At 41.2% G+C, this 16,963-nt stretch overlaps 1 pseudogene; it reads right to left on the reverse strand.

The window, feature by feature from the left end:
* Window positions 1-432: 432 nt before the first annotated feature.
* On the reverse strand, window positions 433-1,148 carry LOC114221963 (cytochrome c oxidase assembly factor 3 homolog, mitochondrial pseudogene; annotated as a pseudogene).
* Between the last annotated feature and the right edge of the window lie 15,815 nt (window positions 1,149-16,963).

The raw sequence follows: 16,963 nt of genomic DNA on the forward strand, positions 1-16,963 counted from the left end.
CCAGTGTGTCATTTAAAGTCTTTATTTCCTTGTTGATCTTTTGCTTAGATGATCTGTCCATTTCAGTCAGGGGGGTGTTAAAGTCCCCCACTATTATTGTATTGTTGTCAATGTGTTTCTTTGCTTTTGATATTAATTGCCTTATATAATTGGCTGCTCCCATGTTGGGGGCATAGATATTTACAATTGTTAGATCTTCTTGTTGGATAGACCCTTTAAGTAGGATATAGTGTCCTTCCTCATCTCTTATTACAGTCTTTGGTTTAAAATCTAATTTGTCTGCTATAAGGATTGCCACCCCAGCTTTCTTTTGGTGTCCATTAGCATGGTAAATGGTTTTCCACCCCTTCACTTTCAATGTGGGGGTGTTTTTGGGTATAAATGAGTCTCTTGCAGACAGCATATCGATGGGTCTTGTTTTTTTTTTTTTTTTTTTTTGAGGTGACTCAGTTTTATTATTCTCAGCCTAACTCCATCTTTCCCACTTTAGGCTCCAACACTACACAGAGCTGCCACATGCACAACAGCTAAGCCCCTGGGAGGTAAAGAGGGTAAACCACAAAGTCAGAAATCCTGAGAAAAGCCAAGGACGTATAACTCTCAAACAAAGAAACAAAATACAAGGGCTCAGTGACTGGACACAGTTTGTGTAAAGTGGGCAATATTCTCTTGACCTGGACAAATGCAGAAAATTCTTGGGCTCAATCATCGTTCAAGGTTGAGGCCAACGATGCTGTGTGCAGGCTTTGATTCCGACAGGGTCATAGGGCATCATCCATCATGTGAAGGGGCTCCAGCAGGTTGGAGACGTGCAGTGCCCATCCGGTTCAGGGGCCTGATGCCCTTGCCAGGGCTCGGGCTCGGGCAGCTTTGGCCTCATCCTCCAGCTCATCTAGGAAACGCTCCTGGGACACGGAGTAGAAGGTGTAGCCATAAATAGCTAACACCAGGGCCCCAATGCCCAGGCCGGTCACGATGTTCCGGGTCCGCCGCTGTGGCAGACTCTTCTGCCACTTGGCGAGCTGCACCTGCCGCATGAATTGCAGCTGCTCGGGAGTCAGCTTCTCCCGAGTTGGGTCGATGCGCTGAGCCACAGGGGCCTTTCCACTCTTGGCATGGAGAGGGTCACCAGCTCCCGGGGCTGCCATGTTGCCACTCTGCCCTTCTTTGGGTCTTGTTTTTTAATCCCATCTGATAGCCTGTGTCTTTTGATTGGGGCATTTAGCCCATTTACATTCAGGGTAACTATTGAAAGATATGAATTTAGTGCCATTGTATTGCCTGTAAAGTGACTGTTACTGTATATTGTCTGTATTCCTTTCTGGTCCATGCTGCTTTTAGGCTCTCTCTTTGCTTAGAGGACCCCTTTCAATATTTCTTGTAGGGCTGGTTTCGTGTTTGCAAATTCCTTTAGTTCTTGTTTGTCCTGGAAGATTTTTATCTCTCCTTCTATTTTCAATGACAGCCTAGCTGGATATAGTATTCTTGGCTGCATATTTTTCTCTTTTAGTGCTCTGAATATATCATGCCAGTCCTTTCTGGCCTGCCAGGTCTCTGTGGATAGGTCTGTTGCCAATCTAATGTTTCTACCATTATAGGTTACATATCTCTTCTCCCGAGCTGCTTCCAGGATTTTCTCTTTGTCTCTGAGACTCATAAGTTTTACTATTAGATGTCAGGGTGTTGACCTATTTTTATTGATTTTGAGAGGGGTTCTCTGTGCCTCCTGGATTCTGATGCCTGTTTCCTTCCCCACATTAGGGAAGTTGTCTGCTATAATTTGCTCCAATATACCTTCTGCCCCTCTCTCTCTTTCTTCTTCTTCTTCTGGGATCCCAATTATTCTAATGTTGTTTCGTCTTATTGTATCGCTTATCTCTCAAATTCTGCCCTCGTGGTCCAGAGGGCAGAATCTCTCTTTTTCTCAACTTCTTTATTTTCCATCATTTGGTCTTCTATATTGCTGATTCTCTCTTCTACCTCATTTATCCTAGCAGTTAGTGCCCCCATTTTTTATTGCACCTCGTTAATAGCCTTTTTGATTTTGACTTGGTTAGATTTTAGTTCTTTTATTTCTCCAGAAAGGGTTTCTCTAATAACTTCCAAGGTTTTTTCAAGCCCAGCTAGTATCTTTAAAGTCATGATTCTGAACTCTAGGTCCGACATTGCACTAATGTCCGTATTGAGTAGGTCCCTGGCAGACGGTACTACCTCTTGTTCTTTTTGTTGAGGTGATTTTTTTCATCTTGTCATTTTGTCCAGAGGAGAACAGATGAATGAGAGAACAAAATGCGAACAGGTTAACAACGTCCCCAGAAAATATACTCTAATCAAATCAGAAAAGACCTGAAACTAGGGGAAAAGAAAGGGAAAGAAAGAAAAAAGAAAGAGAAAAAAAGAAGAAGAAAAAGAAAAAGATAAAAACAAACAAAAACAGAACAAAACAAAATAAAACAGAATATGATCAAATATGATCAGGCTGGTGCATAGATCAGTGGCACACACCAGATTTTGGGTGTATTTTAGTCTGTTAGAAGAAAGTGCCTCCTAAAATTTTAAAGAAAGAAAGACTTATATATGTACAAAATAAGGGTTGATACAATGAAGGGATGGAATATGACTGTAAAGATGAAAATTATAAAAAATTTTTAAAAAAGGAATTGATAAGAAGATGTTTGAAAAAAGAAAGAAGAGGATTAAAAAAAAGGAAAGAAAGAAAGAAAAAAAGGGGGGGGAGAGAATGTGATCAGGCAGGAGACTAGAAGAAAGCCATACACTAGAGATTTAGGGTATATTTTGATATGTTAGAGGAAACTGTATCTCAAAATTTTAAAGAGCAAACAACTTATATATATATCTGCCAAAAATAAGGGTAACTACTATGAAGGGATAGAATATGACTCTAAAAATGAAAAATAAAAAAAAATTTTTTTAAAAAAGGGATTGATAAGATGTTGGTTGAAAAGGGGAAAAAGAAAAATAAAAAAAAAACAGTTGAAAAAATTAACTTTGAAAGACTAATGAATCATGGTAAAAAAGCCATGAATTCTATGTGCAGTATTCCCCTAGCGCTGGAGTTCTGCCGTTCTCATTGATCGGTAAACTTGGTCTTGGCTGGCTGTTCTTGCTGATCTTCTGGGGGAGGGGCCTGTTGCCGTGGTTCCCAAATGTCTTTGCCGGAGGCGGAATTGCCCCCCCCCCACCCCCCTTGCTGGTCCGGGCTAAGTAATCTGCTGGGGTTTGCTCTCGGGAGCTTTTGTTCCCTGCAAGCTCTCGGTACAGCTTTGGAGGATGACGGTGAAAATGGCAGCCTCCCAATCTCCACCCTGGAGGAGCTGAGAACTCGGGGCCCCGCTCCTGAGTGTGCCCCCAGAGAAAGGCAGTCAGTCACTCCCGTCTCCCCCGTCTCTGGCCGCACTCTGTGCTCACCCAGCCTGTGACCAAGCGTTTCTATCTCTGGCACCCGACCCCCGTGTGGAGTCTCCAAACCCAGCAGATCCCTGCGGTGCGCTCCTGTGCTGCTCCTCCTGGGGGAGGAAGGGGAGTCTCCCCAGCTCTGCCGCTTGTTGGGTCCCTGCTGGAGGGAGGAGCAGTGGCCCGACTGGGCCGCGGATCACAGTTTATGGCAACCCTGAGCTGAGAGCCCGCGCCTCGGCTCCGTCTCTGCAGCCGGCTTCCCCGCTCCAATACCTGGGAGCTCTGCTGCACTCAGGTAGCCCCGGTCTTTCTGTGACCCCGAGGGTCCTGAGACCACGCTGTCCTGAGAGGGTTCCACCCCCAGCTTAGCCACTGGAGCAACGTCCCTCAGCAGAGCCGGCTTCTAAAAGTTCCAATGTTGTGCTACGCGGCTCTATCACTTGCCAAAAGTGGCTGGCGGAGGCCCCCTCCCCTGCCGTCTATCCTCCCGAATATCGCCTCGGATTCACTCCTCCGCACGTCCTACCTTCCAGAAAGTGGTCGCTTTTCTGTTCAGAGCGTTGTTGCTACTCTCTTCTTCGATCTCCTGTTGAGTTCGTAGGTGTTCAGAATGGCTTGATTCCTATCCAGCTGAATTCCTGAGACCAGACAAAATCCAGGTCTCCTACTCCTCCGCCATCTTGCCTGGCTCCATTTCCTTCTTTTCATATACCAACTGAGACTACCCCTGAAACTGTCACTAGCGATGTATACTTGGGGTCTGTGTTGACACTGCCTGGACTGAAGGACACTCCACTGCTCCCTTTGTTAAACACCTGTCCTCATGGTCTTCACTGATATTCTCAAAACTGACCCACATCTAGCATAAGTGCACAGGGGTGTACTTCTGTATAAACTATGTTAATTTAGTTTGTACTGCTTCTCTGTGGCTGCTAAAAATCCATGCATTTGTTCAGCTAGCTTCACTATTGCTAATAATTTTTTAAAAGTGGTGGGCTTCAGGTTCTAAAGTATAGCAGAGGAGTTTACTGATTGATCCTTTCACAAGAGACAACTAAAAATACTGGACAAAATCATTGAAAACCTCTTTTTACTCTGCCTCATCTACTGTAAGAATGAAGACCATTCTCAACAAAAGATTGCCGACATTCCAGAAAATGTTGACATCACTCTGATGCACTGTTACTCTGAAGGTCCCCAGAGGATCCCTGCAAAGAGACTTCAGTCACACTGATGCAGAACTCAGTCTCCTTGAAAAGAAAAAGAAGAGGCTCCGAGCTGACAAGTGGTGGGACCTAGAAAAGGACTGGCTACCGTTCGCACTATCTGTAGTCACGTACAGAACACGATCAAGGGCGTTACACTGGGCTTCCATTACAAGATGAGGTCGGGTATGCTCACTTCCCCATCAATGTTGTTACTCAGGAGAATGGTTCCCTAGTTGAAACCTAAAATTTCGTGGATGAAAAATATATCCACAGGGTTTGGATGAGGCTAGGTGTTGCTTGTTCAGTATCTCAAGCCCAGAAAGATGAGTTAAATTCTTGAAGGAAATGACATTGAACTTGTATCAAACTCAGCTATTTTGATTCAGCAAGCCACAACAATTAAAACAAGTATATCAGAACATTTGGGGATGGTATCTATGTTTCTGAGCAGGCTGGTGAATAAGATCTAATTTGTCCAGCTACAGAAACAGCAAAGTGCCAGATGACTTTTCAGACTTATTTGTGGTATTTTAAAGACTCAATAAAAGCCGTATTGATTTGGGGCTTTTTCTTAAAGCAAACCAAACCAACCAACCAAACAAACAAACAAAAACACCTCTTTTTAAATGCGTCAGTTGTCTGGAAAAGAATGAAAGGTGAATTTGGAAGCCTAAAGTCGTGAAAGCAGGAGCCAGAGAGAATCCTCACACTGATGTCAACATTTACAATGAGCTTCAACTTTCACAAACCTCACAAGGCATTGGAGGGCTTGTCAAAGGTGAGGAGTCTAATAGGAGTCTGCACTCCCAGAATAAACCTATAAACCTGGAGCCCAAAGGTTACAATTTATTATGAGTGAATTCAAAATAAATCCATGCTCTACCTACTTGCCAAAATAAATCCATGCTCTACCTATTTGCACTGAACAGAAGGCAGAAAAATACCTCTCTTAAGAACTAATAACTACCAGCTAGCCATTGTGCAGAATTGCTGCCCAAATTCACACTACCTGGGTGGCCCAAATAATTACAACCAAGAATTTACTTTTTTGTGATCTTGAGCTGCCAGTGCCCTCAGGTGCCTGGCAGTATCAAATGAAAAAACAGTCCTGGAAGAAAACACCTTCAACCCAGGCACTGGAGAATTTCCACAGGCATAGTTCTAAGAAACATGAGCTTATGGTAAAAACAAATCACAAAACACAAGGAAACAAGACCCCATGAGTGAGGTCCCAGAAGAAAAAAAACCAGAAAGCATAGTGGTTCACAGTCCAGGGCAATTTTGCCTTGCAGGGGATATTTCTGGTTGTCACAACTGGAGAGGGAGAAATATGTGCTACTGGATCTAGTGTGTAGAGACCAGGGATGCTATTAAACATCCTACAATGCCCAGGACAGCTTCCCACAATAAAGATTTGTCTAGCCCATCATATCAACAGTGTCAAGGTCGAGAAGCCCTGAGACAGCAGAATCAAACCTGCATAGCTTCTGTTTTAGAATTATCAGAAATAGTATATGCAATAAGTAAAAGTGCAGACTTGAAGACATTTAACAAATGAGTAAAGAGCAAGGGAGTGTATTGTCAAACAGATTTGAAGAAGAACAAAAAAAATTCTCAAAATGAATTAAGTAAAACTGAAATTTTAAAATTAGTATAACAACCATTCTGGAAAATAGCTTTGAATTATCTAGGAAAATTTTAGATATACACAATCTGTGACCCAACAAGTTCATTCCTAGTATATAGCCTAGAGAAACTCCTACATGTGTGTTCCAGCATACATATACAATGGTATATACATATGTATACAAATACATATGCCAGTGTTCATAGCAGCATTGTTAAAAGTGGTTCCTCCTCAAAAAGGGGGAAGAACCAACCCAACAAAATAGAATGAAAACGCATAATATATTCATACAATAGACTACTTCACAGCAGTGAAAGTAAATGAACCATTGGTACAAACATGGATTAACTTTCAAACAGCATGTTGAATGAAAGAAGCAAGACTCCAAATATATACAGATTATTAAAGAGAACACAAATGGACAGAGCTGATAAAACTATAAAGAGAAGCAAAGACATTAACTACATTGAAGTCAGAATGGTGGTTACCTCTCATGGAGGAAGGGGTTAGAGATCATGAAAGGACACACAGGGGGTTTCTGGACTATTGGTAATGTTCTATTTCTAGGGTGACTACTTGGAATTTGTTTTATAATCGTTAAGATGTATGTTTATTTTTTTCACACTTTTCTGAATTGTGTTGCATTTTCCCAATTAAAAAAAAATGTTTTAAAAATGAAGTGGCAGATTTAACAGCAAATCAGACAAAGCTGAAGTGAGAATTATTGTACTGGAAGACAGATCTGAAGAAATTATCCAGAATGCAGTTCAGAGACACAAAGAGATGGAAAGTATGATAGAAAAATTAAGTTGGAATTCTGGAAGACATGAGAGAGAGAAGGAGTGACTTAGTATTTGAAGAGTTAATAGCTGACATTTTCTTGGGACTGAAGAATAGATAACTGATAACCGTCCACTAAATTGGGAAGCCCAGCTAATCACAAGCAGTATAAATAAAAGGTAATCGACACCTAGACCACATCACAGTGAAATTTTCAGGATGCCTCATTTTTTTTTAATTCAAAAGAATGAAAAGATATTAAAAGCAGTCAGAGAGAAAAGATATATAACCTTCAAGTAAAGGACAATTAGACTGACTGCTTTTTTCATCAATAGTGAAAGCCAGAGGACAGTAAAGTTATATCATTAATATACTAAAAATATAACTCTCATCCTAGAATTATTGTTAGTGAAAATATCATCCATGAAAGAGATATAAAAACATTTAATAATTCATAGATTAAAGAGTAAATTATAATGGAAATTAAAAATATTTACAAAAGCTTAAAAACAAAAACACTACATGTCAAATTTTTAAAATACAATTAAACTGGCACTTTAGAAGTAAATCATGATCTCAAATGTTTATGTTAGAAAATAAAAAGACTGAAAATTAGGGGCACCTGGGTGGCACAGTCAGTTAAGCATCCAACTTGATTTTGGCTCAGGTGGTGATCTCAGGGTCATGAGATGGAGCCCCACATTGGGCTCCGTGCTCAGTACAGAGTCTGCTTAAGTTTCTCTCTCCCTCTGCCCCTACCCCCGCTCTCTCATTCTCTCTCTCTAAAATACATAAATAAATCTTTAAAGAAAAAGATTAAAAGTTAATGTGCTAACCATTCAACTTCAGAAATTTAATAAAGAACAATAGATTAAACTCAAAGAAAGTAGAAGGAAGAAAACAATAAAGATAAGAACCAGGATTAATAAAATAGAAAATAGAGAGAATCAATAATGCCAAAAGTGAGCTTTTTTGAAAAGCCTAATAAAATTGATAAAACTCTGGCAAGAATGATCGTGTAAAAAAGAGAAGACACAAAAAAATAAAGAATGAAAAAGGGGACAAAATTACATAAGCTACAAGGATTTTAAAAAGATAGTGAGATATTAAGAAAATTTCTATGTGCAAAATTTTGGAACTTCAGGTGAAATGGAAAAATTTCTAGGAAAATACTTGCAAAATCTGAATAGTCTTGTAACCAATAAGGGAATTGAGTCAGTAGTTTTACCAAAAATTCAAGAAATAAATAATTCCTATCTTTAAAAAAAGCTCTTCTAGAAACATAAAAAGGGGAAAAATCCCCAACTCATTTTACAAGCCTAGCATAACCTTGATACCAAAACCAGATCAAAAAAAGTATGAGAACAAAATTTTATAGGCCATTTTTCTCATGAATATACATGCAAAATTTAAGCAAAATATTAGCAAACCAGATATAGCAACGTATATAAATATAATACATCTTGACCAAGGGTTTATTCTAGGAATGAATGTTGTTCCATCATTTTTTTAAGAAACCAATTAATGTAATTCACCACATTAACAGATTAAAGGAGATAAATCATCTCACTTGCTACTTAAAAAAACATTTGATTAAATATCTGTTCATGATGAAAACTCTTAGCACACTAGAAACAGAAGGAAATTGATAAAAGATAACCTTTAAAAAACTCACGGCAAGCACTATATCCTAATGGTGAATTCTTGAAATATTTCCTATAATATCAGGAACAAGAAGAGAATATACATTATCACCCCCACGGATCTGGAAGTTCTAAGCAAGACACAGAAGGTGGGAAAGGAGAAAAGGAAGGGAGGGGAAAGGTTATAAGAATTGATAAGGGATAATCAAAATTGTTATTTTCCACAGATGATAAGATTATCTGTATGACAAATCCTAAAGAATGCACAGATAAGTAATTAGAACAAATTGAAGTATTTTGCAAGGTTACTCACCAAAAATATCAATATAAAAAAATCAATTTCACTTAATTTTATTTCCATGAACCAGCAAAAACAAAGAATACAAGCTTTAAAGCTATGGTCATTCAAAATAACATCAAAATATAAAGTAACTAGGAATACATCTAACAGAAGGTTGCAAGTTGTTTATGAAGAAATATTTAAAACTTTATTGGAAAACATTAAAGAGGAATTATTATTTCATATAACAGTTGTGCAAAACCCATTACATATCAAGTGCTTCTAATGCTTTACAATTATTAACCTACTAATTCCTCATAACCATCCCTATGAGAAAGATATTATTATTATAATCATTGCATTTACAGGTGAGGAAACTAGAAACTATCACAAGATCAAAAATCTACTGAGTGATAGAGCTAGGATTTGAACCAAGGCAGTTTAGCCACAGAATCCATGCTCTTAATCTATTATGTTGCCTTTCTTAGTAAATTGAATAAATGGAGAGAGACATCTTATTTGTAGTTTGGAATACACAAAATTATAGAGATGTCAATTCTCCATGAAATTGATAGTTTCAATGCAATTCCAATTAAAATCACAGGAGATACCATAGTGGTTCAGGTGCAGCATCTGCCCAGATTTTGAGGTTCACTTGCAATTTCTGAGGCAAATCACATCACCAATGTGACCCATGTAGAAGCCAAGACTGCGCTGCCCCATCTATTAAGCACCTGCTATATTCTAGTCACTGCTCTAGAAACTAGGATACAGTGAAGAACAAGATAGACATGGTCCCTGCGCTTATTGAGCTTTTAATCTGGGGGGGGAGAGACTTGCTTCTACTTATAAAAACGTAACTGGTATCAGATCATCCCTCACACTGAGAACTTTAAAATCTAGATAAAACCATTTGAAAGCATGAAGCCATGGCAGCCATCTTGGATGAAGGGCCAAGGTCCAAAGAAAAGGGAAATGTACTCAGCTGATCCCAACATTCTAAAGACAATTTTCCAAGTAATTTGACTAAATTGTGCATATGTAAGGCAATGCTTCAGGACACAAAGTAGAAATTTTGGCAATGCTACGGTTCAGGAGAAACAAATTAGAGTTCAAGGCCCCTGGCTTTCAATTTAGCCACTGGAAGAACTAGATCCTAGAAGTAAGGGTACTATGGAAACAGACCAGTCTCAATTGAATCAAGTTAATTTGATCATAATCTATCTGCCTGCCAGAAGAAAATTAAATCCTTATCTGGAGGAAGTTAACATCATCTAGAGCTTCTATAATTTATCAGAAACAATATCTAGCAATCAGTCAAAAATTGGCAACACAAGAGATTGAAAGCCAAGAGGAAAAAAAAAAAAGACCCTTATCCCCAAGAGGAAAACCCAGACCCATATGTGATTCAGATTTGTTATTTACCAGACACAAACTTGAAAATAACTATGATTAACGTATTCAAGAAAATACATTAAAAGACAGTATATTTCAGCAGAGGAATAGAATCTTGAAAGATTCTCTTCTCTTGAAGAGATCCTAGGACTGAAAAATAGAATAACATAATTAACAACAAATAATTTATTTGATGGGTCTAACAGCAGATTTGACAAAACAAAAGAAAGAATTGGTAAACTGGAAGATGAATCAATAGAAAAAAATCAGATAAAAATTAAAATTCACTCTCCCAAAAAGGTGGAAAATGTGTAAGACACATAGTATATAGTTAAAATCCCAATATATGTGTAATTGGTGTGCCAGAAGAAGAGAAAAGAAAGATAAAACAGATGCAGTATTTGAAGAGATACTTCAAATATAAGCATTCTAGGGCACCTGGGTGGCTCAGTCAGTTAAGCATCTGCCTTTGGCTCAGGTCATGATCTCGAGGTCCTGAGATTGAGCCCCACATTGGGCTCCCTGCTCAGTGGGGAGTCTGCTTCTCCCTCTCCCTCTGCTCCTCCCACCTGCTCATGTTCTCTCTCTCTCTTTCTTTTTTTTTTAAAGATCTTATTTATTTATGTGAGAGAGAGAATGAGAGAGAGAGAGCATGAGAGGGGGGAGGGTCAGAGGGAGAAACAGACTCCCTGCTGAGCAGGGAGCCCGATGCGGGACTCAATCCTGAAACTCCAGGATCATGACCTGAGCTGAAGGCAGTTGCTTAACCAACTGAGCCACCCAGGCACCCCTCTCTCTCTCTTTCTCTCTTCTCATCCTGCCAAATAAATTTTTTTTAAAAACCTTAAAAAAAAAAAAAAAAGAAATATAAGTATTGCAAACCCTAGAACTTTCCAAAATGGTAGAGGAGGTGGGTAGGGGGAATGGGTGAAATAGATGAAGGGGATTAAGAGCACACTTACCATGATGAGCACAGCGTAATACATAGAATTGTCAAATCACTATATTGTGCACCTGAAACTAATATAACAATGTATGTTAACTATACTTGAATAAAATACACACACACAGGAAAAAGAGAAATGAAGAAAAAAAACAAGACAACAGCAAAAATGGAGCCATAGACTCAAGAATATCCATACCCCTCCCACGCAAAAAAAAAACAAAACATAAATACATCATAGTAAAACTGTAAAACTCCAGTAAAACTGGAGAAAACAAAGCCAAAGAGAAAATCTTAAAAGCAGGCATAATAAAAAGACACATTGTTGCAAAGGAGCTAATACAGTTAGCAAACTCTTCAACAGAAACAGTGAAAGCCAGGAGACAATGGAGTAACATCTTTAAAATTCTAAAGACAAATAACTGCAGATTTAGAATTCATAAACAGCAAACACAACTTTGGAGTGACATCACCCAGATGGCAGAGTAGGGGACAGCAGGCTTTGTTCCCCCACAAAAAACAACAGACAGTTATCCACAAAAAAAATAGCCCTGGGAGGTCTCAGTAGTCCATTTAAGAACCTATAGCAACAGCATGAAGCAAAAATAGAAAATACCCACAAAGAAAGATCGCTAGGGACATTGGCTCACCTGACATGTCTGAAGAGGAAGGGTGCGAGCTATCAATATCAGTCACATGGCAGTGCCATCAGGGTCCTCAGTAGCTGGCTCTGTGGGGATACCAGCAGCTTTTGCCACTGGGGACACCAACAGCCTCACACCACAAACAAAACTCAGTTCAGACATAAAGACCTAAATGTAAAAGGTCAAAAAAAAAAAACAAACCAAAACCCACTTCTGGAAGAAAACAGAAAAAAGTATCTTCATGACCTTGTAATAGGCAAAGATTTCCTAAACAGGAACAAAAATCCTTAACTCTAAAGGAAAAGAAGCAAAAAGACATCTTAAGAGTGAAAAGGAAACCAGAGTGAGAGAGGATATCTGTCGTACTTCTCTCTGACAAATGACTACTATCAAAATACGAGGGGCACCTGCGTGGCTCAGTCAGTTCAGTGTCTGACTCTTGAATTCAGCTCATGTCTTGATCTCAGGGTTGTGAGTTCAAGCCCCACGCTGGGCTCTGTGATGGGCATGGAGCCCACTTTAAAAAAAAAAAAAAAGAAAGAATACGAGGAACTCCTACAATCAATAAGAAAATGATAATCTAATAGAAAAATGGGCAAAGTACTTAAACAGGAATTTCACAAATGAAGAAATATGAATGGCTGATAAATATCTGAAAAAATATTCAACTTTACTAGTCATCAGGGATATGCAAATTTTAACCACAAGAGATGTCACTTTATTTTATTTTTTAAACATTTTATTTCTTTATTTGAGAGAGAGAGCACAAACGGGGCGGGGGGTGGATGGAGAGGCAGAGGGAGAGGGATGAGCAGACTCCCCACTGAGCGGGGCCAATGCCGGAACCCTAGGATCATGACCTGAGCAGAAGGCAGACGGTTAATGGACTGAGCCACACAGGCGCCCCAAAAGATACCATTTTAATCCCTCCCAACAAACAAACAAAATTTTTAAGTTTGACAATTATCACTATTAGTGGAAGTATAAATCGGTGCAGTCACCTTAGAAAACAGGTTTTACATTATCTAACAAAGTTAAGACATATTTACTCTGTGAGGCAACAATTCAATTCCACTGCTTTGTATACACACCCTAGAGCAGCTCTTCCGTGGAGAAGAACATCTGTTGCAGTGTAGCTCCCAGAACTCCCAAACTGGGGAAAAAAATCCATCCTTTCCATCAGCAATAGAATTGAGAAGTAAATTGTGGTATATTTACGCAATGGAACCTGCGCTATAATGAAAGAAAAAGTGAATAGCAACACAACACAACACCGACGAAAGAAGCCAGGCTCAAGAGATGTATACTTTGATTCCAGTGATAAAATATTCAAAAACGTATGAAATCAAGCCATGTCTCATTTTGGGATAGAAATGTGATAAAACTGTAAAGAAAAGCAAGGAAATTTTTTTTTTTAAGATTCTGTTTATTTACTTGACAGAGAGAGAGACAGTGAGAGAGGGAACACAAGCAGGGGGAGTGGGAGAGGGAGAAGCAGGCTTCCCGCTGAGCAGGCAGCCCGACGTGGGGCTTGATCCCAGGACCCTGGGATCATGACCTGAGCCGAAGGCAGATGCTTCACTGACTGAGCCACCCAGGCGCCCTAGAAAAGCAAGGAAATTGTAAGCACAGAATTAATGATGAGGGTTACCTCAGCTCAAGGAGGGAATGGGTAAGATTAGGGAGGCATTCAAAGGCAATGCTGCCACAGGCCGTTCCTTCAAATAGCCAGACTGTGAGTGTTTGTTGAATTTTTATTGTTATACATTGTAACTTATAAATATTACTTTCTATTTAGTAAAATGTGATACATTTAACACTTTCTGTATCTCACATCCATACGGATTTCTGATCAATTGGCTTGTGGTGGAAGAAACATGGTGGCTGCTATCCCAGGTCTCAGCTAAGAAGCAGACCACAGTCACTGATGCTGTCTCCAGGAAGGCCCTGTTGAAATGCTCTTCCTGAGAAGAGGAAGTGTCCTGACCAATATGTTTATATAGTGGGTCAGTCAGCTCAGGCTGCCATGATAAAATACCACAGACAGAGTGGCTCAAACAACAGAAATTTATTTTCTCAGTGTTCTGGAGGCTGGGAGTCCAAGGTCAAGGTGCCGGCATGGTCAGGCTCTGGTGAGGGCCTCCTTCCTGGCTGGCAAACAGCCTCCTTCTGGCTCTGCTCCCATGGCCTTTCCTCAGTGAGTACACATGGAGAGAGGGCAAGCTCTCTGCTGTTTCTACTTAAAAGGGCGCTAATCCCATTATGAGGGCCCCACCCCCATGACCTCTTCCGACCCTAACTGCCTCCCAAAGACTCCATCTCCAAATACCATCACACTGAGTGTTAGGGCTTCAACATCTGAATTTGGAGGGGTGGGGTGAGACAAAAACAGTCAGTCCATGGCATATAGCCACCCAGATTAACCAGTTGTTGTATTTAGCTAATATATATTACACCTAGCTAATTATTGCAGGTTGAGAGGGGCCAGGGCACACAGGACTCCTATGTCTTTTTAGGGGGCAGGAATGAGAACAAAAGAAGGGCCCAGGGATTCTCGCCTCATCACCCCAACAAGGTTGAGGGTTTGCTTAGCTCTGGGGACTCCAAGAGCCACTGCTTCTGAGCTCCTCTGCTGTAGGGGGGCACCTGCCTCATAGGCCCAGCAGGTTTTCTGTGCACCTTCCATCGTGTAGCCACTGACCCTGCCCGGCCATGGACAATTCTTTAAATGGGCATTTCCTTCCAAAAGAACCATTCCCCAGAGAGTTCCTCGACATCTGCAATGATGGAGAATTCACACACAGGCTTGGGAAGAGCTTTAAATTCTAAAGCAGAGAAAATAAAAATTCTGCCAGAAACAGAAGAAGATGGGTAAGGATGGAGACAGGGATCTAGGAAGCTTCTGCTTTTGGGCTCGGTATTGGGGTTTCACAGAACAGATGGCCAGGGGTTATTTATAACTCGCAACAGGCAGAGCTGAGATCCGTGAAATGCCACGGGCTTGTTTGACAATGGATGGGGCCAGGGTAGGGACTGAAACCTCCCCAAGGACTCCTAGAATGCTAGTGTTTTGTGCGTGCGCGTGTGTGTGTGTGTGTGTGTGTGTGTGTGTGTGGCGGGGGAAAGGGGGACCCATCATGGAAAGTTTATGGAACCCCAGCCCCATCTCTCAGCTAGGTAAGAGATCCCCCAGAGAATTGCTTTCAGGAATAATAATGGTCCCACTAATAATAATACATGGTAACTAACACATTATTAGCCGACTGGGCACCAGGCGTCAAGCTAAGTGTGTTATTATGCCCATTTTCAGAATGAGAAAGCTGAGGGTTGGTGAGGGTAAGTAACCAACCTAAGGCCTCATAACTCTAAGCGATGAAGCTCTCTGCCTGGCACCCCGGCTTGTGTGGGAAGGAGGAGAGGTCAAGGGTCTAGATATCTTCCACTGTCACATCAGCCCGTAGCCACCTAAAGGGGCAAGATCCCAAGGGCAAAAATCTGGCCCAGGAACTTTGATGGGGTAGACGGGGGCAGTGAGCTGGCAGTACCAAAGGGAGGCCTGGACAACGTGTGCGTACGTGTGCGTACGTGTGTGTGTACAGCCGGGTGATCGCTCAGCGGGAGGCAATGTGATTATACATAGAAGACATTACATGTATATTAAATGACTATTTCCTGGCTCTCAAAGACAAGGCAGGCAGGCTGCTAAAGTCCAATATGGCTTACCCCACTCTACCATCTGTCACCTTAGACAAGTCACTTCCTCCTCTCTACCTCTCAGTTTTTCCTCTTTTAAAACGAGACAGTTGGTCTGAGATTCTTCTCAGCTCTGATCATCTATGCAGCTATGGTTTCACTGGAGTTAGCAAGTGTGGGGGAGGGGGAGGCTTGGGGTTGTCAGAGGTCAGAAGTCAAGTTTTTGGCTACCCACCCGCACAGCCAAGAACCAACCCTGGCAAGGACAGCCAGCAAGAGCAAAGCAAAAGGAAGACAAGTCAGGAGGCTTGTCTCCATCAGCTCCACGTGGTAGGGAATAAGGCACAATGAGCATCACTGATCATGCCAACACCCACTCCCAGGGCTACAGGAAACGGTGCCAGGCGTGCCCGCCAATGGGTGGATGGAATGTTCCTAAATTCATGACTCTAGGAGCGAGGCTGTCTGTCTCAGAATAAGCAAATCCCCAGGCAGCTCAATGCAGTTCACCGTTTCTGCAACAGCTCTTTGGAAGGTCGAGGTGTCCAGCCTCTTGCCTCAACCTGTTTACAGTTCTGTGCCCCTCTGCATGACATTTTCACTTTTCCCAGTGGGTACCACCAGCACCCAAAGAGCCAGGAATTCACCCCAGTTCACAGAGAATGACATTCAGTTCAGCCCAGATAAGGAAAAATGACCCGAACTCTCATTCTGTGCCAAAGAAGGGACTTGCTTTGATGACGGGGACTCCACTGTTTAGCTGTTTAGCTCAGCTAATCAGTAAGTATGTAGTGAGCATCTACCCGTGCACTTGCTGAATACCTACTGTTTACCCACTGTAAAGAAGAGTTGCTCACCAAGGTCGCCTAAGGCTGGAGCCTGAGATAGTAGACATTCATGGAGGAGACGGTTCACCAACTTTGGAGTCTGCCAGGTTGGGTTCTATTCTTGCCTCCACCTTCTATTAGTACTGTTAACAATTTCTTTTTTTTTTTTTTTTTTACGATTTTGTTTATTTACTAGACAGCGAGAGAAGGAACACAAGCAGGGGGAGTGGGAGAGGGAGAAGCAGGCTTCCTGCTGAGCAGGGAGCCTGATGTGGGGCTCAGTCCCAGGACCCTGGGATCATGACCTGAGCCAAAGGCAGACGCTTAATGACTGAGCCACCCAGGTGCCCCCGTTAACAAATTTCTTAACCATGACTCCCAGTCTGAAAATTGACATAATAATACTTACTTCATAGAATTATTGTAGGGACCAAATAGTTTGTGTGTATAAAGCATTTATCATAGTGCCTGGTAAACAGGAAAGTCCTAAATGGTGAGGTAGTTGT

The sequence above is a fragment of the Eumetopias jubatus genome, unplaced genomic scaffold, assembly GCF_037043125.1.
Source record: "Eumetopias jubatus isolate StellerSeaLion01/CBP00866 unplaced genomic scaffold, mEumJub1_p1.0 scaffold_12, whole genome shotgun sequence".
Taxonomy (NCBI): Eukaryota; Metazoa; Chordata; class Mammalia; order Carnivora; family Otariidae; genus Eumetopias; species Eumetopias jubatus.